The 13740-nt window shown below is 44.3% G+C and overlaps 1 protein-coding gene across 4 annotated transcripts in view; it reads left to right on the forward strand.

The window, feature by feature from the left end:
* The window catches only part of BMPR1B (bone morphogenetic protein receptor type 1B), a 215419-nt gene that overhangs the window by 17479 nt on the left and 184200 nt on the right, over positions 1-13740 (forward strand). The window contains exon 1 of one of the 4 annotated variants that reach the window (XM_087935915.1): positions 2395-2439. The exons of the other annotated variants lie outside the window; for them this stretch is intronic. The gene's annotated coding sequence lies outside the window, so the exon portion shown is untranslated. Of the gene's footprint in view, positions 1-2394; positions 2440-13740 lie in introns of those variants that run through there. 4 annotated transcript variants of the gene reach the window in all.

Raw genomic sequence — 13740 nt, forward strand, 5'->3', positions numbered from 1 at the left:
TTGAGGGACTCTGGGATATACTTCAGGTCCATGAGAGGAGCTTATAGAGCATCTGTTGGACAGAACCCCTCAGGTTGCCTTGTAAAGATGCCTGGGAGAGAGTCTTGCTATATTATGTGGGAGGACTTTGACACTATTGGGCTCAAGGAAGTAGAAAGGGTCTTTATGACTGTGTGCTCAGCCATCTTTTTATTACATCCATTCCCTGCCTGATTGGTGAAAGTTTCCAGGAAAGTGACATGTGGTTGGGTTTCAGAGGTGGTAAATGATGCCAGTGCCCCTTAAATGCTGCTTCATGCTCTCCTCAAACAGCCATTGCTGGAGTCAACCATTCTGGGCAATCTTCTACTTTTTAGGGAAGACTTGTTGAGGCTTCCCAAGAGCTTCAATGGATCCTGGATGAAGTGAATTATCTAGCCCCCTTTCAGATGGATTTCAGCCATGGGTATATTGGATTGAAATAGTATGGATTGAAATTTTTTATGACCTTTAGTGAGTGTGGGATGCAGTTAGGGCATCTATCCTTGCTTTTGTTGATACTTCAGTGTCTTGATATCATCAACCATGGTCTCCTTCTAGTCCAGGTTTCTCTGTATAACTCTATAACTGTTTCTCTTGCTTTTGCAGTGGCAGGTTTCAGTCAGTGTTGGCCACAAAGGCTCATGTCAACCGGTAAGGGGGGATGAGGTCCAAAGCCCTCATGAGAGAGGCACTACGGTTGGGGTTATGGGCAGAGAAACACCTGTTGTTGATCTTGGTGGACCACATCTCTGGGGTCGACAACTCCCAGGCCGACTGGCTCAGCAGGAGCCTAGTTGACCAGGCAGAATGATCCATTCCTCCATCTCTATTCAGGGATCTTTCCCTCAGATTCGAAACACTGGAGGTGGATCTCTTCTCCACTCCTCAAAACGCCCAAGTCACCAGATTCTTCACCAGGTTTCCTTGCCAGGGAACGGAGGGGACCAATGCTCTTCGGTGCAGATGGCCCAAGGGTCTCCTCTACGCCTTTCCCCCACTTCCCATCATTCTGGCAGTAATTTGGAAGATGTTGGAGGAACATGCGGAGCTGCTCCTCCTGGCACCCTATTGGCCAAGGAGGCCCTGGTTTGCGGACCTAGTCAACCTATCGGTGGCTTCTCCTTGGAGGATCCCAGCCCAACTAATCTCCCTTCACCAGGGTGCCCTGCTCCACCCAGAGCCCCAGTGGTTCAAGCTGACCGTGTGGCACTTGAGTGGCAGCGGCTAGAGGAGGCTGATCTTCCAGAAAGGGTCATCCTCACTATCCTGGCACCTTGCAAACCTTCTACAAGGTGCATCTATGATGCCACCTGAAAGGCTTTTTCCCAATGGTGCCTCAGGGAGAGCCTTTCTCCTGCTTCAGCCCAGTTGGCAGAAGTTCTTAGCTTCCTACAGCATGGGCTGGAGAAAGGTTTGGCCCTCTACACCTGACACAGGCAGGTTGCGGCCCTCTCCTCGGTCCTTTCATGGGGTTCGCTTCCTTCCTTATCCCATCACACTTCAGTCAGGAGGTTTTTGAAAGGGGCTTCCAACTTGCACCCTCCGGTGGTTCACAGGTATCCTTCTTGGGACCTTCATATGGTCCTTAATGCCCTTACAAAGCCCCCCTTAGAACAGTGTCTCTCTGTTTCCTGACTTTGAAGGTGGTGTTCCTTGTTGCCATCACTTCTGCCAGGAGGGTTTCCGAGCTTGCTGCGCTTTCCATCAGACAGGACCTTTGTTCCTTTCACGATGATAGGGTTGTTCTTCATCTGGACCCCTCATTTATTCCGAAGGTTAACACCTGGTTTCACAGGTCCCAGGACATTGTTTTGCCTGACTTCTGCCCCCTCCTGCACCATGACTTAGAGCGGCAGTGGCACATGCTAGTCATAAGAAGGGCTCTTAGAATATACATTAAGCGCACTCCCTCCTTCAGGAAGTTGGAAGCCATGTTTGTTTCCTTTTTCCCTTCTCACTTGGGCCACAAGGCCTCTTCTACTACTATTAGCAGGTGGGTCAGGTCTTGCATTGAACAGGCCTACAAAGCTGCAGCCCTTCCGGTTCCCCGAGGTCTGACAGCGCACTCTACCAGAAGCGCGGCCACTTCTGCTGCCCGGGTGACCCAAGCATCCTTGGAGGAGATTTGTCATGCGGCCACATGGACATCCCCGTCTCCTTTCATCAGACACTACTATCTGGATGCCTTTGCCTCGGCAACTGCAGCCTTCGGCAGATGGGTGCTTCAACGAGTGGTTCCACAGTCGGTATGATGAGCCGGACGAGGACCCACCCGTGGACATGCAAGCTTTGGTATATCCCATCCTGGGCTCTCAATGCAGCATGGAGGAGAATGGTTGTTGGTAGAAGTTACCGTGAATGACCTTTCTATCTATGCTGCGAGAGAGCCCAGCCCCTCCCTTGATTCGTCCGGAGAGGGTAAGACATACTTCTGTATTTATTTTGGGCTTTCAGAGACACCTTTCAGTCTGTCAAGTATCTTCGCCAAAGTTGGGGTCTCCCCCGGGGGCTGGCTTTTATATCTTAGTACAGACTCAGCTAAATGACATCATAGGAAGGAGTCAACCCATCCTGGGCTCTCTCGCAGCATAGATAGAAAGGGCGTTCACGGTAACTTCTACCAACGCCCATTCTATTGTGTCATGGGCCAGATCATGATGTATGGAGATGTTTTTTGCCTCTGCGGAGCTGGGGTGGGCGTGGCCTGCATGTGATATATCTGGCCCACAGGCTGTCTGTTTGACAGGCCTGTGGTAGAGGTTTGGATGAGAACAAGAGCTTGGGTTCAACTCTGGTAAGACTGAGTGGCTTTGAGTATTGGGGCCACCTGGATCTAGAATTTACTAGTTTTGTTCTGGAAGGGGTTGCATTTTCCCAGACAGATTCATGTACAATCTGGGAGTCTTTCTGGACTCATTATTCCTGTTCAAAGAGCAGGTGGCAGTCCTGCTGTGGGTAACCTTTGCATAGCTTTGAATTCTGCACCAGTTGCGCCTATTATCTGGAGCCTCTTGCCCTGGTCAATTCTCATATGAATTACCATAATGCATGCTGCATGGGATTGCCATTGAAGAGTATTCAGAAACTTTAATTGGTGCACAAGACAGTGGAATGGGCAGTTATATGCATACCTATATCTGCAGATGTTATACCTCTGCAAGCTGCATTGGTTACCAATTTTTATTTATTAAATTTATTGATTGCCCATCTTACCATAGGTAAGATGTGCTTCTGGGTTCATTTCTAAATGCTGGTCATAACTTATAAAGCTTTACATGGCATAGGGCTGTGCAATTTGAGCGACCATCTCTCCCTAGTGACATTTATCTGTTCCATCAGGTCCAGTAGAAGAGGATTGTTGTAGGTTCTGTCTCCTAAAAAATGTTATCTCATGGTATGTAGCAGCAGTAGCTGCTGCTGCTCCTGCAGCTGGTCTACAGAAATTCATTCCAGAGCCTTACCCTTGCCAGTCAAAGAAAATTTTAATATGAGGATATCTATTTATCTACATGTGTGCACACAAAAAGGACAGTGAGAGTAACACTCATTGGGGAGGATTTTATTTGGAAAGGGGAAAAATCATGGTATTAGTGTGTGTTTTCAGTACAATTTTCAACCTCTTGCTATTTTCATACTTTCTTCCAGTTTGGTTATTTTAAAAACTGGCTCTGTACCTGTGCTTTGCTGCAAAACTATGTGGTTGGGCTTAGGAAACGGAAACAGTATTTGCTGTGTGAGTAAGGTGGAGACAGCAAGGAGCCTGGGCGTGGCTTAGCTGAACTGTTCTGTACTAAAGCTGGTTGCAGTTGTGAAAGTAAAACTGAAACTCCTCTTCTCTGCTTGTGTTTTGCATTTGGAACAGATTTCTTTTCAGATGGGGAGGGGGAATAGAACTCCTTAGCATCAGAGCGTGTTAATAATAATATATGAAATACTAATGCTCTGATGGTCATTTTGAAAAACCGTTTCTTAGTGAACACCTAGAAGCCAAGAGGAACATACGGTTCTGAAGATTTTGTGATGATGCATGAGTGGTATTTCTCTCTCACACACACAGACACACAGACACAGACACACACACATGTGTGTATGTGTGTGTGTGCGCGCGCATTCATTTCTAGGTACATATGTACAAACTTCTCAGCATCTCTACAATAAACTTTTCTTTATGATTTTCCCAGTTTAACATCTCTCATAGTTTTATGTATTAAAATAAAAAGTATATGAATGTTAGTCATAAATTAAATGTATGTAATCTTCACGGAAAAGTTGATACTGTTAGAACAAACAAAATTTCCTAGTGTCAACCTTCACTTCCCAAACAGCTTGCATAAATTCACAGCCAACTTGTTGGCACATTTAGCAACCCATTCTGTGGTGGCCTAATTCAGAAGCAAATAGCAAACAAATATACCTAGGTGTTTAGAGCAAGTACAGAAACATTAATTTAAAAGTGTTCTTTTTGCTTGTGACAATTAAGTGAAAATCCCTTAATTCTTCCCATTTAAGAAGTCTTTTCTGGCCCCCTCCAGCTGTCATAGTGCGAAATTCTTGTCAGAAATCTGTTTGCAAAAAGATTCACTGTGATTTGATGAAAATTTCTCTTTCCCCTATATTTAGAATTATATACTTGAAAAACCTAGACAAGAATGCAAAGCACACATTTAATGAAATACATGATTAGATGTACACTTTATGAAAAGAAACCATGCTTTCCTTAATCCTGAATTGGAGTTCCTTTGTTATGAAATCCAGTTTATATATGTGTTTAAGTTTGAAAATAATTGCCAAAATTGTAAACATTTTCCTTTAGCAAATAAGGTATTTGGAACTTGGCCTTTATTTAAAAATTCGATTGGCAATATTCATATGAAAATCTTTCCTGAACTTTTGATATCCCTAGCAAAAAAATCCTAATGTATAATATTATTCTTATTTCTTAATGTGAACAATAAAAATGAATTTCATTGCAGTAATTCCATTCAAATAAAGGACAAGGTCTTTCTAAAAAAAATTCTTTGCAACAGTGAGTCTCTGATATATGTCTCTGATATATGGTACAGTATATAACCATCTATCTAATGCCTACCCGCTACTTTTGCTCATGAAAGGCTCTTAATATCTATTTAAACAATTTTAAAATTACTAAAACAATATGTGAAAGGAGACAGATGTATAAATTTCAACAGCTGTTGTCTTTGGCTGAAGTTTCTTAGACAAGACAAAAATGTACTTTTCCTTTCCTTGGCTAATATCTCTCTTCCTTTGATGAGCTCACCTTTAGAAGTTGGTTTTAAAACTTATCTTTAGAATCCAATATTATGTCTTGTGAATGAAGCAAGATATTTTTTTTAAATAATAAATTAAGGCTACCCTTTCACTATTCTTTTCAACTTAGCATTTGTGAGTTTCTGCGCCCCCTTTTCTAAAAGTTCAAGGGTTTTGAATTTGTTTCCAAATTACAATAATGAAGAGTGTACTCAGCATTTTTGTTTTATTAGTTCTAATTTGAGAGTAGCCGTGTTCTTGCCAATATGTGTGAAAATCCTGGAGGAATGCAATTTGTTGTGTATTATTGTATCTTAGGGTTTGTGCTGTACAGCTGCTGTATAGATTATCTTTAAGGGCCAAGATTCAGCATCACCTCTAAGAGCACTCATGGAAGCAGATCTTCTTGTTCCGTGTGTAGATCTTTGATCATTTCCAAGAAGTGGAACTCATACCACAAAACTCATGCTACTTCTTGGAAAGATCAAAGATCTACATGTGGAACAAGAAGATCTGCTTGTAAGTTTTGACGTGGTTTCACTATTCACTCAAGTCCTGATAAAAGAAACTCTTGAAATCATCAAAAATAAATACCAACCAGCTAAACACCTCATGGAACTAACAGAACACTGCTTAACCAACACATATTTCATATACAAAGGACAGAGATACAAGCAAATTGAAGGAGCCCCTATGGGATCACCACTATCACCTGTTATTGCAAACCTGTTCATGGAAGAATTCAAATCCAGAGCCCTGGCTAATGCCACCCATAAACCCAAATTATGGTTAAGATACATCGATGACACATTTGTGATTTGGCCCCATGGAAAAGAAAACCTAAGCAATTTCCTAACACACCTAAACAGCACACACCCCAAAATCAAGTTCACCATGGAAACGGAAACAAACATACAACTACCATTCCTAGATGTACTAATCTACAAAAAAACAGATGGCATGCTAGGACACACCATATACCAGAAGAAAACACACACCAACCGCTACCTCAACGCCCAATCCCACCACCACCCAGCACAACTACAATGACGTGGGAAAATACTCGAACAAAGCTGAATACCATACATGTAAGTACCCGCGAAAACTTAAGAAAACATATACTATATATTATATATACAGTATATACTGTATATACATAGTGATTTTTTTTTAATTGAAGTTTCCTTATTGTTCTGGGTAATTTGTCTTGGTAACCGACCCAGATTGGATCCTGCAACATTATCCTGGGACACATATATTCCCCTTCATTGGTGATTGTCAACATTAAAGTGTGAAAATATATCAGGTTGATAGGTTCCTTCTGAAATTTTTCCTGAGTTCTAGAAGTGGTTTGCTTTGTGAAATAGAGGTCTGTTGGCAGTAAATTCAACCAAAAATCCTACTGGGGGGTTGACATTTTTAATTGTAAGGAAGAAAAGTGTTCCTTGAAAGCTATCAAGCATTGTCTCAATTTAGTTTTTTCTCTCTGTATTTCTATACTTGCATGTGAGTATCAGCTAGCTTTAAAGAGAATTGTGGGTTAAGCCTACTATGATAGTTATTTCGTACTCTCTTGTTTAACTTTTTGTCAGTGCATTTGTACGTGTGTCTGAAATATTTATTGGAATACAAATTCCCAATGGCATAACATATTTGAGGAAACAGAATCTTTTGGTCTTACACATTTAATACTTCTGGGAACAAAGACCTTGAATAAGATGTATTTAAAAAAACTAAGTATCACAGAATTGCAATTTCATGGAAAACTTTAAAGGAAGTGTCCTAGGAAGTAAAATATGCTTCTTGTCAGGTGGCCATCTGTATGTTCAACACAATTTTAATTTATATAACATGTTGCCCTTGTATTTTAATCTTAAAGTATAGTGGTATCCCTTTCTTGCTCTTATTCTAATAATAATAAAAAATCAACACACCAACCTATTTGAAAGTTAGTTTCTACAAGTGCATATTTTTAAAAAGTTTGCAAAATTGTTTTATTCGGCATTCTTAAGAGGTGTTCTTTGATCCCAGTGTCTTCCGTCTGATGTTTGGCAGTACAGATAAGGCATAGAAAGACAAAGATGAAAATGTTTATGGAATACTTTCGGTCTGGGGAGACTGTCAGTTCCTTAGGAATGTTGTCTGTGGAACTGGAGTTGGCAAGACATCACTGCTCTTTTAGTTGAATTAAGACTCCGAATTTTGCTTCCATTTTACTGAGAAATATATTAGGTGATAATATTAAGCACTGTACGTGTTGTCCTTCCCTATATCTGGTTTTAATTTCTTTCATTCCTTAAAGACTGGATTTTTTTTTTTAAAAAATGAACAAACAACAACTTGTGAGAAGAGAGAGATTATAAGATTGCTCATCCTAATGATGAGCCCTCATGCCCTGTTTTCATGCAGTTAAGTAAATCAAAATTAAATCTACAAAAGAATAGTTGGATTCAATCCATTTTTGAGGAGGGAAGGTTTACCGTTTTGGTTGAACCAATCTATCAACAATGCTTAGGTTTATTTGCCTTGTGATTGGTTCATTGTGGTAATGGATCTTCCAAAACAGGTTGGTTGGTTTTGAGGAAGTAGGCTTTGCAGTGTTAGTAATATCTGTCTTGGAGAACTCATTCAGGCTTTGGAATGTTTTTCTTAATTCAGCTCCCCTTTGTCAGCATTTCTTAGTTTAGTAGTAGTAGTAGTAGTCCCCTACCCATCAACTAAAAGAACAAAACAAAAACAAAGCTAGATTAACTATTAGTTTCTTATCCTAGGTGATATAGTGACATTTAAAATCACCTCTGAACAACCATTGCCGTTGTATCACAGTTTTATGCTTATAGGAAGATTGAAGATGAAGTTAATTTGGGAATATATATTGGTGCTGAATTGTTAACATAACTTAACCATTCAAGAATTTCATCATCATTTCTAGAGAGGTTTTTGAGTTACTAAGAAGATAAAGGTGGAATTAATGCTTTAATTTCATTCTTAGTAATATGACACAGCATACCTGATTTACCAGTAGCAGATCTGTAATACTATATCAGATATAACAAGTTGTACTATACTACAGGAAAAATCCTCAGCACATCTGAAATGCTAGCTATATGAAATCAAACTTTTCTGTTATTGAAGTTTCTAACATTTACATTATAAGTGAAATCACTTTCTTGGCACACTGAATTTCAACTCACTGAAAATTAAATTACAATATAATTAGACATCATTTCATTGCAGCTTCTGTATATCAGATTAAAAAAAGAAATATATCCAGAAGTTAAAGGTGAAAAATTAAAAATATCTGCTTGCAATAACATGTAAAAATTTTAACTTTAAACATACATTTTTAAACATGTTTCAAATTTGGGAATTTTGACTAAAGAACAATGGGTTAACATTGGTGCCATTCTCTACAAAAGAAAAAAGGTCTTATTTAATATTGTGTCTGTTTCTAATCATGTTTTCTTCTGGCATTTTCATACATTTACCTCCCACTTGCTAGGAATATTGTAAAACAGTTGGTTTATGATTATTGTTTTTGCTATTCCCAAAATTCACAAAGAAAAGATTGAAGTGAAATCCAGACTTAATTTAATAAGGGGATGGACATTTAATATATCTTCTCTGAGACTTGTATTCTCAGAGTGTATTCACAACTGAGAAATCATTGAAAGAAGTCAGTTAAACACAAAATGCACATTTTCCAGAAATTACAATATTGTAGAGCGCTCATTTGACTGGCAAATGGCTGTTTTCACATTTTTGTATTACTTTTCAATTTAAGTTGCAAGTTTTTTTTTTTAGAATGAAACCTGTAGTTCTCCCTCGAGCTGCTTGGATCATCCAGAGAGTGGGAGGTGCTCCAGTCTGCATCTGTGTAGGCTGGACTTAATCATTAGGAACGCTCCGCCTCTGTCACATGGTCCCTTGTAGCCTCCCAGTTTATGTCCAGCCTTGCAGAGTTAGGCTGTGTGTTTTGATTGTGCTTCCCACTCTTTGGCTGATTCAAGCAGGATAATATTTCAGTTCAGGTTTGATTTAAGCTTATTATTTCCTTAGCCTCTGCGCATCTGGGGTGTCTTGAGACTTAGGGGTGTGCGTTTTTGCCCCCAGGGGACTGGGCGGGCAGCTTAGCAACACTTAGTGCTAACACCCCCCACCCACCCCTCTCTGCTGTTTATTTCTTTTTTCCTGCCTTGCCGTCCTGGTGCCTTTCTAAGGTCTGGAGCCTTTTTATACTGGTTTTCCCCCACTAACGCCAATTTCAGCATCTCGCCTCGTGGCTTGCAGGATGCACCCACCCTGAGCCGCCCGCTTGCCTTTCACTTTCGATTTCCAGGCGGCCGCCATTTTGGGTGCTGCCTCATGGCCGGGCGACATTTTGCAGGCCTCCCATTGCTGCGACGTTCTGCTGGCCCTAGGCTTAGGCTCCCAGGCCTAGTAGGGCTGATTTCTCTATCTCCCTTTCCCAGAGGGGAAAAAGAAAGCTGTTCTTACTCTTTTACTCTGTTAATGGTTGGTGTAAGTGTTGGCTTCGCAGCAGATCTCAGGGTGGGGAATTAGAAAAGCAGCCACTCCCTCCCTGAGGGGGAAGCTGCCTGAGGCCTTGTATTGCTGGCGTTGATTTGGCTGATTGGCTTCTCTTCCTTTACCAACTGCCAGGTTGTTATTCAGTCTAATACAGAATATCTTCATATTTCCTTACATGGGTAATCCAATCTCATTCAATTGGCATTTTTCTCTCTCAGATTTGCTTAGAGAGACCTAGCTTCCATCACTGTCGCTGCAGTGTGTTTTCCTGGATCCTTATCCTGGTGGGATATAATTGTACATTAAAAGTCTATATCTGTAGCAGTTTTAAAAAAAAAAAATTTTTTTTTGGTCATATTTTCAGATTATTCATTGCAAATTCCAAAAGGGGTGCGGGCCAGTTTCTGGATACCCGGCCTTACCCAGGTCGTATCCTAGGCGTGCCAACCGCCTGTATACACACACACACACACACACACACACACACACACACACACACATATATATATATATATATATTTCTATATATTCATTTTGATACTTCTGTTGTTTTACCGTGGCAGATGATAACCCTAACTCCCGCCATTCTTTGAAGGCGAAATCTAAGTCTCATCATGTGCGCAGACAGGCTAAGGAAACCTCCCAGGAGACTTCTAAGGCCTCTCAAAGGGTCGCCTTAAGGCGCTCATAAGGCACTAGGGAGGGAGTTCGATAGGCGCTCTAGGGTGACTCAACCATCACCCCCAGCCGCCCCTTCTACTTCCAGGCACCCCCTCCAGTTTGTTCCCTCTCTCCAGGCACAGCTCATCCCAGGAGTCTCACGACCCTGGACCAGCTACCAGCCGGATGCCTGAAGCAACCTTCACTCCCACGGCCGCTGGCCTGAGACAGGAGGACCACGATCGAGATGCCTGAGTACATGAGAACTTGATGGAGCAGGCTATTCAACAGGGGATAGCTCAAGGCATGCAGCAGATGGCCGGATCAAGCCTTCCTCAGACGGTTCCCACTCAAGAACCGGTGCCAACTATGTCCATGCCCGCCCTGGACCCTGCTCCTGGTCAGGTACCCTCCCGGGGGCCAGCCCTCTTCCAGAAAGGGAACCGGAGGAGGGAATGGAAATTTTAGACCAATACAGGGAGGAGGAGCACCTTGAATGGGATCCACCTTCCATGGGGAACCCTTTTCAGATTTAGACCCGATGGAAGCAGAGTTGTCGGAGGACCAGGGCCTTACCCCGTCCAGCCTTCCTTTGTGGGGTTATTCAAGCCCCACATGTTTAAGTCCATCTTGTTTAAGGCCAAGAACACCTCGGGCCTGGCCACTCAATTCTCCCCTGTCCCCCACTCCTCTGGGGAGGAACCGGAGGACGCAATGTTCAAACAGCCCGTGGTGGCCGAGGATGTGATTCCCGCTCCTCCCATTTTCCACGATCTGGTTTCCAACCAACTGGGTTTTACGGGGCTCCTCCGGCCCCATCCACACAGGATAAGAGGTTCTTTAACCTCGAACCAGGTTTCTGCTCCTCCTCAATACCCCGGAGGTGGACCAGCCCATTGTTGGTCTCGCCTCTTTCTCCTCCCGAGTGACCCACTGGAGGCCCTCAAACCCGAGGATAGGAGGTCTGAATTGGCCTTGCGGCGGGCTCATCTAGCCGACGCCTGGGCAATTAGATCGGCCACCGCAGCCTCCTTCTTTACCAGGTCCTCTATCCGGTGGCTCCATCAACTGAAGGCCCACATCCCTCCATCCAATACATGGGCGCTGCAGGACATTGCCAAAATCACAGCGGCGGCAGAGTTCTCAGCGGACGCCACGTACCATTTGGTTAAATTCGCCTCCCGGGCGTTAGCGTCCCAGGTCACTGCCCGCCGCCTGCTCTGGCTCAAACCATGGCAGGTGGATGTGAAGAATAGGGTCAAGCTGGCCTCCACCCCCATTAGAGGGGAGAAGCTCTTTGGGCTGACCCTGGACCCTCTCTTGGCCGAAACTAGGGAAAGAAGAAATTCCTTCCTCCTCTTTTCGGAGGCCTGACTCCCGAGCCCTCAGACCTTTCAAGAGGATCCTCCCGGTCCTTCTACCAGTCCCCCTTCCCCCCAGGTACCCGAGACCTCCTCGTATAGAGCATCATATTCCCAGGATCGTTCCACCCGAGCGATCGAAATAGGAGGGGCAGAGGATTTAAGCGTCCCTTCAGGGGTTCCGGGGAGACCTTCCGGCGCTCCAAATGAATCCTTTCTTTTTCCCCATTGGTGGTCGGCTGAGGCATTTGCTGACCTGTGGATTCTACCACTTCCGACAGATGGGTCAGGGACTCCATCAGGTTTGGACTCGCTCTGGAGTTCAACTCTCAACCTCCCGAGTTCTTCATGTCATCTCCTCCTCTAGGGACCCCTCCAACGCAAATTAATGGATGCGCCATCCATCACTTACTCTCCATCCAGGCCATCCAGCCAGTTCCCCCTCTCAGCGAGGGCAGGGTTTCTATTCCCACCTCTTCGTGGTTCCCAAGTCCTCGGGAGGATGGAGGGCTATCCTGGATCTCAAACGGCTCAACCGCTTCCTAAACCCCGCAAATTCAAAATGCACACCCTCCAATCCATTTTGCAGGGTACCAGGCAAGGAGATTGGCTATCTTCTATAGACCTCTCTGAGGCATACCTCCACATCCCACCCGGCCTTCACACTCTAAATTCCTTAGATTCTGTTACAATCACCACCATTTTCAGTATGTGGCCCTTCCCTTTGGGTTAGCCTCCACTCCCAGAGTTTTCACTAAGATCCTCGCGGTCCTGGCAGCTCGCTTAAGGGACTGCCTGGTCCGTCTCCACTGCTATCTGGATGATATCCTCATCCTGTCCCATTCACAATCCCAAGCAGAGCGGGACACCAAGACTACTCTCTCCGCCCTCCACGCCCATGGTTTCCTGGTCAACCAAAAAAGAGCCAACTGGTCCTTCTACCCGAATTGCCCACTTGGGGGCCATCATTGACACGGTGCAGGAAAAAGTGTTCCTTTCCCTGGAAAGGCTTCAGAGTATTCAAATTCAATTCAGGTTATTCGCCGATCAAAGATGGCTTCTCTGTTAGATTTATCTAAATTACTGGGAAAAAATGCTTTCATGCATCTCTATTATTCCTTGGGCCCGTCTTCAAACCAGGTCCCTGCAGTGGCTCCTGCTTCCGTTTCAAAGGTCCGGCAGAAGCAACTCAAAATCCTCCATCAAGGTACCTCCAAAGGTCCTCTCGTCTCTCCTCTGGTGGACCAACCCTGCCATCAACAGGGGTCATCTCTTTAAAGATCCCCAGTGTCTCGGCATCACCACAGACGCCAGCCTGAGCGGCTGGGGCGCTCACTTCCAGTCCCTTACAACACAGGGCAAATGGTCCCATGCAGAGCGGGCCTGCAGCATAAACTGGCTGGAGCTCCACGCCATCCACCTGGCCCTCCGCCACTTCCTGCCTCAGGTATGCGGGTGGCACATCCTTATTCTCACGGACAACGTTACCGCCAAGGACCATGTCAACAGGCAAGGCGGGACCCAGTCTATTCGGTTGATGAGAGAGGCCGAGAGACTCTGCCGTTGGGCAGAGCGTCACCTCCTCTTGATCAAAGCAGAACACATTTCGGGGCCTCAAACACCCGAGCGGACTGGTTAAGCAGGGCCACCGTGGACCAGTCCGAGTGGCGCATTCATCCATCCCTTTTCAGGGAGGCGACCATGATCTTCGGTCTCCGTTAGTGGACCTCTTTGCATCCCCTGCAACTCCCAGCTCCTCGGTTCTTCTCCAGATTCCCTTCCCCGGGCCGAGAATCATGACGCACTTCGCTGTCCGTGGCCCCCGGACTCCTGTCGCCTTCCCCGTTAGCTTTGCTTCCCAGGGTCATTCAGAAACTGATCCAGGAGAAGGCAGATCTGA

The sequence above is a fragment of the Pseudonaja textilis genome, chromosome 6 (genome assembly GCF_049901715.1).
Source record: "Pseudonaja textilis isolate UNSWEBS1 chromosome 6, rPseTex1.2, whole genome shotgun sequence".
Lineage (NCBI taxonomy): Eukaryota > Metazoa > Chordata > Lepidosauria > Squamata > Elapidae > Pseudonaja > Pseudonaja textilis.